This window comes from Neovison vison, chromosome 4, assembly GCF_020171115.1.
Source record: "Neovison vison isolate M4711 chromosome 4, ASM_NN_V1, whole genome shotgun sequence".
Taxonomy (NCBI): domain Eukaryota; kingdom Metazoa; phylum Chordata; class Mammalia; order Carnivora; family Mustelidae; genus Neogale; species Neogale vison.
The window spans coordinates 223,127,810-223,140,726 of NC_058094.1; the positions used below are offsets into that span (position 1 = coordinate 223,127,810).

At 38.2% G+C, this 12,917-nt stretch overlaps 1 protein-coding gene across 1 annotated transcript in view; it reads left to right on the forward strand.

The window, feature by feature from the left end:
• The window catches only part of CNTNAP2 (contactin associated protein 2), a 1,943,304-nt gene that overhangs the window by 797,031 nt on the left and 1,133,356 nt on the right, over positions 1 to 12,917 (forward strand). The gene's annotated exons all lie outside the window — the stretch shown is intronic.

Genomic DNA, 12,917 nt, shown 5'->3' on the forward strand with positions numbered 1-12,917 from the left:
AATTTTTTTTTAAACAAACGTAAAACAGAGACAACCCATTGGACTTTCATTAAACATCGGTAAAATAAAAGTTTTACATTGTAAAGACTGCTTTATTTTAATTAAACCAGCAACCTTAAGGTAGCTTTAGTAGTAAATATTTTCTCAGATCATAGGAACTTGATTAAACATTTGGGTTAGTTTCTATCTTTTAGAGTTTTGGAATGCCTAGTTATTTATTTATTTATTTATTTATTTTAAAGATTTTATTTATTTATCAGAGAGAGAGAGGGAGAGAGAGCGAGCACAGGCAGACAGAGAGGCAGGCAGAGGCAGAGGGGGAAGCAGGCTCCCTGCTGAGCAAGGAGCCCGATGCGGGACTCAATCCCAGGACCCTGGGACCATGACCTGAGCCAAAGGCAGCTGCTTAACCAACTGAGCCACCCAGGCGTCCCATGCCTAGTTATTTATTATAAGCACTTGCTTTAAACCAACTTGAGTGCTTTTACAAATCAACTTTCACAACACTATCTGGAGATAGAAAAATGTCTCACATTTATAACATGTATCGGGCTCTCTGCTCAGTGGGGAGCCTGCTTCCCTCTCTCTCTCTCTGCCTGCCTCTCCATCTACTTGTGATTTCTCTCTGTCAAATAAATAAATAAAATCTCTAAAAAAAATAAAAAATAAAGACATAAGATTTATCATTTCAAGGTACAGAAAGATATGCAAAAAAAAAAAAAAGAAAGTTTTCCCCCCAGAGTTTCAGGATAACTGCGATTTAAAATTCACCTTCCTTTCTCCTAAGTACACTACAGTTTTGTTCCAATAGCTTGATTTTTTCCAATATCCAGAAACACTGTAAGAGGAATTGGCAGTGTTTGGGAATTGGTAAAGATAAGTAGGCGTTGACTGGTTTTAGGGTTGCATTTCTGGTTTTGTAGAGATCGGTAAAATAGAGTTATTTTTAATTTTCCAAAGAACAAGATTACAGCCTGAATATCAGGTGATTGGCCTGCCTTTTTAACTAAATATGCTTCTTTATATTAGGGAGATTTTAAACTAAAATTGGACTTAAAATATTTTTATCTTTGTAAAACCTGTATAAAGCATTTTAACAAAAACCTTCTTTTGGGTACATCATTCAGCCTTGGTTTCTGATGTGGTAGTGTTGGGGTTTGGAGCTGATGACTAAGAAATCTTGAGATGGCTTTGGTGCAATAAAGTGTTTTATTATAGCACGGGGACAGGCTTCCTGGGCAGAAAGGGCTGCCCAGGATTGTGAGGTAGGACTGATGATAGACTACAGAATTGAGGGAGGTAAAGTTGAGAAGTTTTCCAAAAGGGCTTTCCTATGCTAAAGAAGACTCAGAGGATCCTCAAACCCACTTATTGCTGAGTTTAGGATTGTTTTTCTCCTCTAGCAGAGCATTAACATTAAGACAGTTGGGAGCTTCCTGGAGGAAGGTTATGTCCTGCCTGCCTTAAGTATTTGTCAATAAGCTGCAGGTTATAAGGAAATATAATTTTATCTACATTTCTTTCTGCCTTTGTTCCCCACATAAGCTTCTATCAGTCCTTGAATATTGACCCTTCAAGGATTATTTGTAGGAGGGTCAAGGAGAAATTTTTGGTTCTGTTTCTTGTGAAGGGGTTTTGAGAATGGTCATTAGTCTTTTTAATCTCTAAAACTGGTAGGATCTTTTCAAAGTGGAGGTTAAAGGTCTTTAGAATTTAAGAGATTTTGCTTGCATCCAGGAGACACAGATTCTTCTGCAGTGGGCGGGTCTAGGATGACACCTGCAAACAGTGTCACATAAGAATGCCTGAAGCTGGTACTCTCAGCCCCTGGAAGGTAGGAGAAAAGCAAGTCTTTAGCCATTCTCAGGTGCTTTAGTTGAATTTACTTCTTGCTTTCAACATTTACAGGAGCAGAGTGTACACTTTGAACCAAGAGGTTAGGCCCGAGTGCTTCTGGTAAATCTCATAGGGAAACCTAAGTTAAAACAGGCAAATGAGGCCAGATTTTAAAGGAAATTTACATTAGATATGGGCATTTATTTCGATTTAAGTCTAATTTCTGTGATTTTATTTTGTCAATGGACGGGTCCCTAAGACGGCTATTATACTAATAAGACAATTAGAGCTCTTTGTGAAGTTTTTTTTTCTTTCGGACTTAGCTATTTAAAGGATCAGTCATCTATCTGGCCATGGATGAAGTAGATCTAATAGTGACTCAAAGCCAGTAAGCCTGGGGCGCCTGGGTGGCTCAGTGGGTTAAAGCCTCTGCCTTCGGCTCAGGTCATGATCCCAGGGTTCTGGGATCGAGCCCCACATCGGGATCTCTGCTCAGCGGGGAGCCTGCTTCCTCCTCTCTTTCTGCCTGCCTCTCTGCCTACTTGTGATCTCTGTCAAATAAATAAATAAAATCTTAAAAAAGAAAAAAACAAAAAACTGTAAGCCTGAATGGCTTAAACAAAAATGCAAGATACACCCAAAGACAGCATAGGTTGGGCTGCCTGGGTGGTCAGTGGCTTAAATGTCTGCCCTCAGCTCAGGTCATCATCTCAGGGTCCTGGGATGGAGCCCCCCATCACATTGGGCTCCTCGCTCAGTGGGGAGCCTGCTTCTCCCTCAGCCTGCTGCTCCCCCTGCTTGTGCTCCTCCCTCCCTTTCTCTGACAACAAAAAAAACAAACAAAAAAGAGGGCATAGGTGGTACAGCCCCATGATCCAGAAGTTTCCTCCCAAAATTAGGCTAAGCAAAGACCTTCGCTGCACAGGCAGTAAGCATGGTGTGGTTACAATGGTGTATGGTCTCCCAGCAAATTATGAGATGTCTCCAGTCAGCAGGAGGCGATAGTCTGTTACACTGGGCAGGTGATACTGGAATGGGACTTTCCAGCACTAACAAGCAACAAATGTTAAGATGGCAAAGATTCTTACAGAGTAGGAAATGTGGGGGTTCAGAGCTGACGGCCAGGATAGAATTCTTGAGATGTCTTCAGTGCAAAAAGGTGTTTTTATTAAAGCACAGGCACAGTGCCCGTGGGCAGAAGGAGCTGCACTGGGGCTCTGATAGGGGACTGATTAATTACTTTCATTTTGGGAGGGGGTTAGGGAGATAACCTGAATCTCTAAGAAATTTTGGAAGTAAGGTTTCCAGGACCTTTGAGGGGATTAGCTATTGTTGGGAAAAGGTAATTTATTACCACCTAATAAAACATTGTTCATGAGACCCTTCAGATGTGTATCAGTGGGCCCTACACTTGGAGGATGATTCCTAGCATGTGTCTTGGGGGCAGGTGTGTGTGTGTGTGTGTAAAGTTAAAGGACGTTTACAGAGGAATTTTTATATGTTAAAGAAGACTTAGAGGATCCTGGGGGGGGGGGTCATGATAATGTTAAACTGAGATTGTCTTTTGGCCTTAGCAAAGTGTCATCATCAAGACAGGTGAGCTCCCAAGGTCACTGCCTGTTTCAGGGATTTGTCAGTAGGCTGTAGAGAGTGAGGAAGTTTAATTTTTTTTTCTTTTGCCTTTGTTTCCTATGGTGATTTACTTTGCTAATACTGATATTCACCCTGAATAATACTTGATCTTATGTTTATGAAAGCATTTGGTTCCACATTTAGAAAGAGATATACTCCGGGTACTTCCAAGTATATTCTCAAATTCATTGCCATTGAAATATCAAATACTTGAGAAAACAGGGTTTACAGAGGATAATCTGAAGGCAAAGCAATCCAATCCATTCATTCCTCTAGATACTCTGAACTATTTCTAGATTAAGCCAGTCAGCGGAGAGCGGAATACCTGCATTGAAAGTCTTGATTACCTTTGTAAAATTTTGTTTACTGAATTGTGTTTTGGCATTTTTTTCCATGGAGCTACATTGAAGGAAACTGTAAGAAACCTCCTATGAGATTTGTTGTTATCTTCTTATACAGATGTCACTGAACACTTTGTTTATTGTGTAGCGTGGTTCCTTTTACAAGAGGACTCATTTGAGAAATTTCTTTCTGGGCTCAGTACCAGGAGTCTTACGCTTCTTTAAGCAGCGAGTTAGATTTTATTCTTACAGACAAGATGAACCTCACACCTGATGTGTCTCCATCTGTGTAGTATGCCAGGAATCCTAAAGCCAGAGTTTCAGCTACAATCCCACAGAAAAATATTCTGGTTTGTCTTTATCAAAGTAGTATATGGATAAGTATTTTTAATCAAATATTACCAAAAAATTTCATTTAAATAGCAAAAGTTCCCACCCCAGTAACCAGTGCTGACTTCTTGATAGATCAATTTGTAGTTAGCTAACGTTTCCCCATACCTGGCCTGCTTTTAGAAATGATATCAAATATTTTAAATTATCTCCTTGTTAATTATGTTGCTTCTAATACTAGTAAGTGGGTTTGCTGTTCTGTGGAGCGTTGGATAGGTCTCCTGACTCATTACATGAAGGATGGATTTTATCCACTGTGTCCCTTTCCTTCTGCATCTTTCGAACATTTCCATCTCCAGACTTCTGTCAGTTATGCTCCCTTTGAACACTGTTAAGCTCAGTAACACTGCCTTTGTTTTTCTTACTTTGTGTGTTTATTTCAAATATTGACAAATACAGATAACGGGTAGCACTTATCTAATTATTTTCATCCTTTTTTATGGCTTGGCATGTAGGATAAAGAAGAAAATTTAGGGAAGTTTGGAGAAAAAAATCAATATAAATGTGAGAGTAATGAATTTACGTTATAGAACATATACAGTAGAGAGGAGAAAGAGGAATATACGGTAGAGATTTCTCTGATGCAATTGAAACTACACGTAGATAGATTATAAACACTGAGAAAAAGTTTGACAGTGTCTTAAAAATTTAAGCATGTATCTACTCTGTGAGTCAGAAATTCTCCCCGTATGCATTTTATACACATGCTCACAGCAATTTCATTCACAATAGTAAAAAACTGGAGACAGCCCTGGAATCTCTTAACAGAAGCACAACTAAATAAACGGTGGTAGGCTGAGAGCCGCTGAGCACAAAGGGAAAACCTTAGAGTGCTGTCATCATGGGATCCCCGTAGAAATAAAGGGAAAGAAGTTGAAGAACTAGATTTTAAAATATTTTGCCTTATTGTTTCTCTAAGTTATAGTATTGTTCTTATACCATGATTCTTAATTGATGGTTCTTTTGGTAAAATACTTCTAAACTTTGCTTGTAACTTTGGCAAAACGAAAAAGCTAAGACCTTTCTAGTTGAGTCAAGAGCAGAAATGCTCAGAGGAAGTATTACTGCTCACTTACACAGAGTGTTTTAGCATTTGCCACACAACATGTCGCGATGGTTTTATAACCCCAAAAGAGTATGTTTTCAGCAGAGCTAAGTGAATTATCTGTGTGAACATCTGAGATTCGATGTGGGCTGGTATGTTTGTGTCAATTCCCACCTTTCTCCTATTACTTGTCCCCTGATTTTGACATGATTTTTGCATGACCATTTCCTTTTCCTTTTTTCTGTATGATCTCTGCGACGGCTGGCGACTTTACATATTACGATGATATCATCGTACCTTTGGGAAAACACTGTTGATTTGCCTAGGGTCTTGAATCAGACTAGCATGCTTTTTCTTTTTCTTCTGTAGGATATTATCAAACGTGGTTTATTTACTATGACTGGTTACTGCACTGGCTTTGGTACATCCAGAAATAACAAGAGCTGTGAAATGTGAAGAGGTGGGAGTTAGGGAATGGTCATTTTTATTCATTCATTTAATTGGATTGTAAATGGATAAATCCTCGGACACCGACCATTGTGGGGGGCCATCAGATCTAGTGGTGGACCAGAGGTTTGATCACAGACTTCAAAGCTGGCCTACAGTGGATGATGAATTACACAATGAAGTAATTTCAGCTGAGTGCAGAGAGTAAGTACAGGGTGTTCTGAGGATCCCTGTGGAATACTGGGGGATGGAGGGGTGAGGGTCAGGGGATATCCTTAACTTCAGGATACTTCAGGATCTGAGCCGAGTCTTGCCAGGCATGTTGGTACAGCCGGATGAAAATGATGCCAAGAAAGTTCAGGTGACAAAGCCAGATCTGGAGTGTAACAGAGGCAGTATTTATGAAAATACTTCTTTTCTTCCTGCCTCAGCATGCAGTGTAACCAGACCTGGAGAGTCACATCAAGGCTGCAGAATGGAAAATCTATTTCTATATTTTGATGTAAATTGTTAGCATGGGGAAAATAAAATTTAAAATCCAGCAACAAACAAAATTCCACTTAAAGAAAAGTGATTATAGTGATCACAGGTTTATGACATCAACTTAAGGAAAAAAATCAATATGTGCTTTTGTTGCAGCAGAGGTATTTTATGTTTTAAGAAATTAAGATCTCTCACATTAGGAAATATTCTTGTGTTGTTGTTTTTCCCACATAGTTTCCCACCTAGGAGACTTGTTGGCAGTAGCACTAAGAGCTCCTCCTAGGCTCACTTACACAATAGCTGTGTGTTTCAGACACATATTATTTTGTCTTAAGCAAAACCTCTGCCCTAAGATATACATTCTCACTCATTTACTATAGAAGCTTGTGGTCCCTTATTTTAGGTTTCTTGAAAGGTGAGGTTTTAGTGAGGACCAAATATATTTATTCTCTTCATAAAATGCTTCATAAGTTACACTTCAGACCCCATAATAGTGAATTTGAGGGAGATTTTACTTCATGCATCACACACAGCATATTTCTAAATCCCTATATATTTTCCTCCAGTCTGATAAATTATATGGTTCAAGGAATGACGAAATGCTTTCCCAAAGTTTATTGGTTTTTAAATGCCAAGTGGTGGAAAGGTTTTTCTATGATTTTAGACTTTTGCATCCTATTGGAGTTGAGGGGAGGATTTATCTATTTGAAAGATTCTCTTAGACAAGGGGTTGGCAAGTATAGCCCCTGGGCTAACTCTGGTCTCTGTTCTTTTCAAGTCTGTGAGCTGTGATGGTTTTTACATTGTTTCAGTGTTGTTAAAATAAAAAGGAAGAAGAAGAAAAAGGATATGGGACTGAGAGGTATGCAGTCTGCTAAGCCTAAAATATTAACTGTTTGGTATTTTACAGAAAAAGTGTACCTTTCCTGTGTCAGGCCATCTGAACTCTTGTTTCAGCTAGAGTAAATGTTCTGTGCCACATGGTGGGGAATTTTTAGTTGTTAAAACTCTAACGATATTTAGATTATACAGTTAGCATTCTGAATAACTCACACTGTTTTCTTAAAAAATTCTAACTCTTTGTTGTATTTTAAGTTTTTCTTTTAATTCCAGTTAGTGAACATACAGGGTCCTATTACTTTCAGGTTGTACAACACCTGGAATTCAGTAATTTCTGTAGGTCATGGTGCTCAACATGACCAGTGCCCTCCTTAATCCCCAGCACCTGTTTCACCCCTGCCCCTACCCCCTCTTCTATGAAGTTTAGTAATTTGTAGGACAGTCACTCTCAAGTAGCAGCACAGGTTTTAAGTTCTATTGCTCTTAGCTTTACTAAGTTTAAAGCCTCCCGAGTTACATAAGTGCTATGTTAGTTACAAAAAAACCAAAACAAACAAAAACCCCAAAACCCTAACCTTCTAAGCATATATAGAACTCACAGCCAGTAGAAGAGATTTAATAGTGATGACTTATAATTCACAAGCTTCGGTGATTGATTTTTCAGTCTTAATGATGAATTTGTCGGTTGTTTTCACGTATCCACAAAACATGTATTACTCTGTGACATTTTTCCATAGGCTGAATTTTAAAGCATATTGTTTCATTCAGGAAAGATGTAAATTCATTTTAATTTTTCAATTTTTTCATGCATATTTCCAGTTCTTAAAGACTTTGTAAATATCAGCTGAATGTTTTACCTTGATAATTCTTTCTTTTTTCTATCTGAAAAACCACCAGTGGGTGTGAAAGAATCAAATTATTTGAAAAGAAATGCTTCTTTTTAAGACTTATGGCAGAGTATTCATTGTTTTTTGAGTGAAGTGTGCACTAGAGCAGACCAGCCTTTCTTTTTTTAGTAAACCTTGACATTCAAACTTTTTAATTATTTCTATTAAAAGCTGCAGAGGGGCTTTCGTTAGTGACCACAATGGGAGCATTTTTTGGGGAAAAAGTGTAAGAAAATAAAATTCTAATTTTTGTCAAAGTTTGTTCAAATAAAATTGAAGAGAGAAATAGAGTATGCAGGCAAATATGCTGTATAGTAAATGAGCCAGAAATCAAATGTACATCCAGAATGTGGTATGATAAGAATTCTCAGACTTCAAATTTGATATTGAAATATGCAGTATCAAATATCAAAAATAAAATGTGTTGTGCCTAAATACAAAAACCTTTATTCCCAACTGAAAATTTTATTCTCATACCAAACTCAGTGTAGGGATGCCTGCCAAGCTTGTTACTTTGCCCCGCTTGCCCTTACTAAGCTATTTGACAGACATCCTATCCTGTAAGTTCTCTGAGACTAAATTTCCTGATTTGAAAAAAGTGCGTCCCTACCAGACTTAAGGAGGTGCAAACAATACAACATGTACTAGGACTCTTTAAATAATAAAGTGATATATAAATATTAGATGTTGTTTTTATTAAATCAATGGTTGTACCTCTTTCTGTATTTAACTTTTCCAAATACTGCTGTATAAAAGGAGACATTTCATACATATTCATGCCTTTATATTCAAGGCAGTGATTGGTAACACCTACACTCTTCTTTTGAAAAGTTTTAAACTCCAATTAAAATAATGGCTTAAATAGCGATGCTTGGAAATGAAAAGAAGTGCAAAACACACAATTTACTGATGCTGTGAACACCGGAGAAAATACCATATGACATGCATTTGTTCATAAATAATACATATGCCCTCTCCACGAAGCTCAACTTCAATAAAACACAACTAGCTGAAACATCTGAAATTCTCGATGTGTGACCTTTCGGTGTGATGATGAAATCTCACATGCAATATATCTAAATCTTCACTAATTATCTTTCCCTTCAGGTATCTTTGTATTTATCGGTATTTATTCAGTTGCTTTAAAAAAATTTAAAAAATGAGGAAACAAGGCAAATATTGAGAAAGCCCAGAGGTTTTCTTCAGCATGTTCTGGATTTAGATGCTGGAATGCTGTTTCCACAGATGTGGAAATGTATTGTCCTACTTTGTCTTTTTCTGACATCCATGCCTTTATAATAGCAGAATGACCAGCAGGAATTTACTGGAAGGAAAGCCTCATTCCCAGTAGTTCTGGGTTCTGTTTTGTTTTCTCTCCTCACATGTGGTGCATTTGGGATCCAGGTTGTAGTAAGTTTCCTGTCTCTTCTCTTCCGGACTCACTTCCGCACCACTGTTCTTTCCTTCTCCCCGAAGCACCCCGCTGCTCAGGAACACTGGTCACTAGATCATTCTATCCTGTATGATTGTGTAATTTATGTTATGCTGTTGTCTTCTGTTTTTCTAGGAACTTCACTGTATCCAGGGAGGGGGTGTTAGTGACCCTGATCTTAACAGTGATGCGTAATTTTTTTTGCTTAAAACCCTCCGATGGATTTCTTTCTGGTATGCTCAAAATGAAATGTACAACATGGTCATAGTTTACAGTCCTGTCTGCTGTGGTCTCCACCCCTCCCAACATCTACCCTGTTCTTCCTTTTTTCACTGTGTTCCAAAAGCCCTGGTTTCCTTATTATCCCCAAACACGCAAGGTATGCTCAGTATTGTATTCTGTATATGTAATTTAATATGTAACAACATACACATATTATGTAATGTCATGTCAGTAACGTATATACACACACATTCATTAGATATTTATTATTTGTTAGCTACCCAGTTATGTACTTTAATACATAAATGCCATGAAAACTGAAACTCTGTATTGTTTACTCCTGTAACCCCAGTGATTTGAACAATATATGTGCTCCTAGCTATTCCCTGAGTGAATGATCAGTGAATGGATCGGTGAATGAATGAATCATCCCAGCACAAGTGCTAAAATTGAGTCTCATTGAGTCTTAAGCCTTAGACCTGAGTTCCTTCTCTGCACCAGGATAACCTGTCTGCTCCTCCTCCATTGATTTGCATCTCCCAGACACCGTTCTGCCCTCCTGTCCAGCTAAAGTCTGTTTCTTTCCTTTTTTCCTGATTGGTTTTCGTAAAGCTCCAGATATTACTGAAATTATTACCTGTATTGTCCACTTTTGCAGTTTCTTTTAATACTGCCTTTTGCAACTTTTTTTTCATATTATTTTAGGCCTGTGCTAATGTGATTTATAAGAAATATATTTTTTGTTCTTTGTCCATCTTTGCTGGCACACAGCTCCTCAAATCCTTGTAGTTTCCTAAGTGATAAGTACAATAAAAGTGAAATGGATTTTTTTGTTGTTGTTGTTATTCATAATAAGCTCCTGGGACGCCTGGGTGGCTCAGTGGGTTGAAGCCTCTGCCTTCGGCTCAGGTCACGATCCCAGGGTCCTGGGATGGAGCCCCGCATTGGGCTCTCTGCTCAGTGGGGAGCCTGCTTCCCCCTCTCTTTCTGTCTGCCTCTCTGCCTACTTGTGATATCTCTGTCAAATAAATAAATAAAATCTTAAAAAAAAAAAATAAGCTCCTTTGAGCCACACCAGAGTTTATGCTAGAGGTGGTTTTTGGAAAGCCCCTAGATAATCACAAAAAGGGGTGGGGGGGTGCTGGTTAACAGTTGAACCATTCTGACCTCTGGAGAGTTTAATCGTCAATGGCCAGTGATTTAATGATTTTTCTTGCATTATGAGACCTCCCTAAAAGTCTCTGAAGTTGGTGTTGGGAAGTATTTGGGGCTGGTGAATATGTAGAGGACTGGGGAGGTGGCACCCCTGGAGAAGGTTTGGAAGCCCTTGCCACATACCTTGCTCTGTGCATCTCTTCTGCCCGGCCATTGCTGAGTTGTATCCTTTTATGATAAAACAGTAATATAGTAGTAAACTGGTTTTCTGAGTTCTGTGAGCCATTCTAGCAAAGGGTCAGACTTGAGAAGGGGGTCATGGGAATCTACTTTTAGCTGGTCTGTCAGAAGCAGAAGGGACAAATTAGACTTGAGATAGGCATCTGAAATGGGTTGGTCTTTTGGGCCCACTCCCTAACCTGTGGGATCTGACTCGATCTCCAGGTACGTAGTGTCAGAATTGCATTAAATTATAGGACCTCCAGCTAGTATCCATGGCGAATTGGAGAATTTCTTAATGTGTAGGAAAACTCATGCATTTGGGGTCAGAGTGAAGTTTTGGAGTAGAGGGAAAACACAGAAGAGTGTTGTGTTTTGTTTTCTTTTAGGCCTCAAAAAAACTACAGATGTCTCAGAGATAGCGCTCCCAAAGAGTTACTTGGTTTTGTTGTTGTTAGTATTTATATATCATCACCAAGCACTACAGCAAGCACATCCTCAAGATAAATTGTTTGGTGGCTTTTACTGAGTAATATTTAAGATGTATTTTAGATTTATTTAAATGCTGTAAGGATTTAATTCCAGTGATTTTGGTCAGGGATCCTCACCCATATCACTTTTGCGGCCAGAACAACCAATAGTGGTATTAAAATGCAGCCACAGTTTAATAGAATACATTCCTGGCATCTTTATAAAGCTACAGCCTGGCTAGAAAAATACCTTAAAAAAAAAAAATCTTTTGCTGGTTTTCCTGATCAAATTTTGTCAGTAAGATACAAAGAAGATGTTCTCAGTGTTAACATTCATGACTTAAAGCCCATTGTGGGCTTGAAGGTAGGTGTGGCCCATTCTACAAAGGCAGATGCAGCTAAGGATGAGGAAAACCCCAGAGGGCTCAACAGGATCATCCCCAGAGACCATCCCAGTTTGCAGACACGCAACCGTACGTGGTTTAGACTAAATTTTACCCTCATGTAGGTTATTGGGATGTCTATATGTTATAGAAAATAGTATTAGTCCTGAGGAAATGCTTCCTTCTGAGCCCTATATTACTAGGTCTTACACTGAACATTTTGTGTGTCGGAGGCTAGAGTGTGAGGAGTGCCCATCAGGTAACAAACCGGCAACCACAAATTCAGGGCGGTGCCATGTGCGTTGTCCCGCTTCAAAGCTGCTATGTACTTTTCATCAAAAGCATGTCTTTTGTGCTTCTTATCAATTTTGTGTGTTTAAAAAACTGTGACAAATAAGTTTTTAAAGCTAGAACTTCTATTTTTATACAGAAGCAAATTCAAAGCCTCAGGTCAAGAAGACAACAAATTAGCCATGTAATGTGGTGCTTATGTTGTGGGGTTTGGTTCTTTTTTTTTTTTCTTGGTGATTAAAAAAGGGCAGTTTTCTTCTTAAAACTTTTATTTCAGTGTTTAAGAGATCATATAAGCAAATATAAAAGAGGAGGGCACATGGGATACAACATTACAAAAATTCAAGTTATCTAATATAGAAAGAGCTAGAATGTATGGATGAAATTAAAACTGCTAATGTTTAAAATAAAACAGACATACATTTCTCATTTATTTGACTTATATTTTCTAAATTATGATTGTCTTGTTTCTTTAAATCTTCCTTTAATTAGAATTTTATACTGACATTTTCCCTATCAGATTGTGATTGTTTGGAGTATAGTGTCTATGGCTCTAGGTATCTTATGTCCCCATATTATCTTGTTCTAACTTACTGTGGAATAGATGTTTTACTAATGTTTCCTGAATGAATGATAGTCATGCCTGAAGGAAATCCATTTGTTCTCTGCTGAAAAAACATAAGACAATGGGAAGTTCTCAATGTAAATAAGGTTCATGGGAAATCGTGCTTTTGATTTGACCACATCCTCTATAAATGAGAAATCTGGAATGGACACATTTCTGACCAACTTGTAAACTCTGTAAATGTGTTAATGCTAATAAAAGGTAGAAAACTCTGGCTAT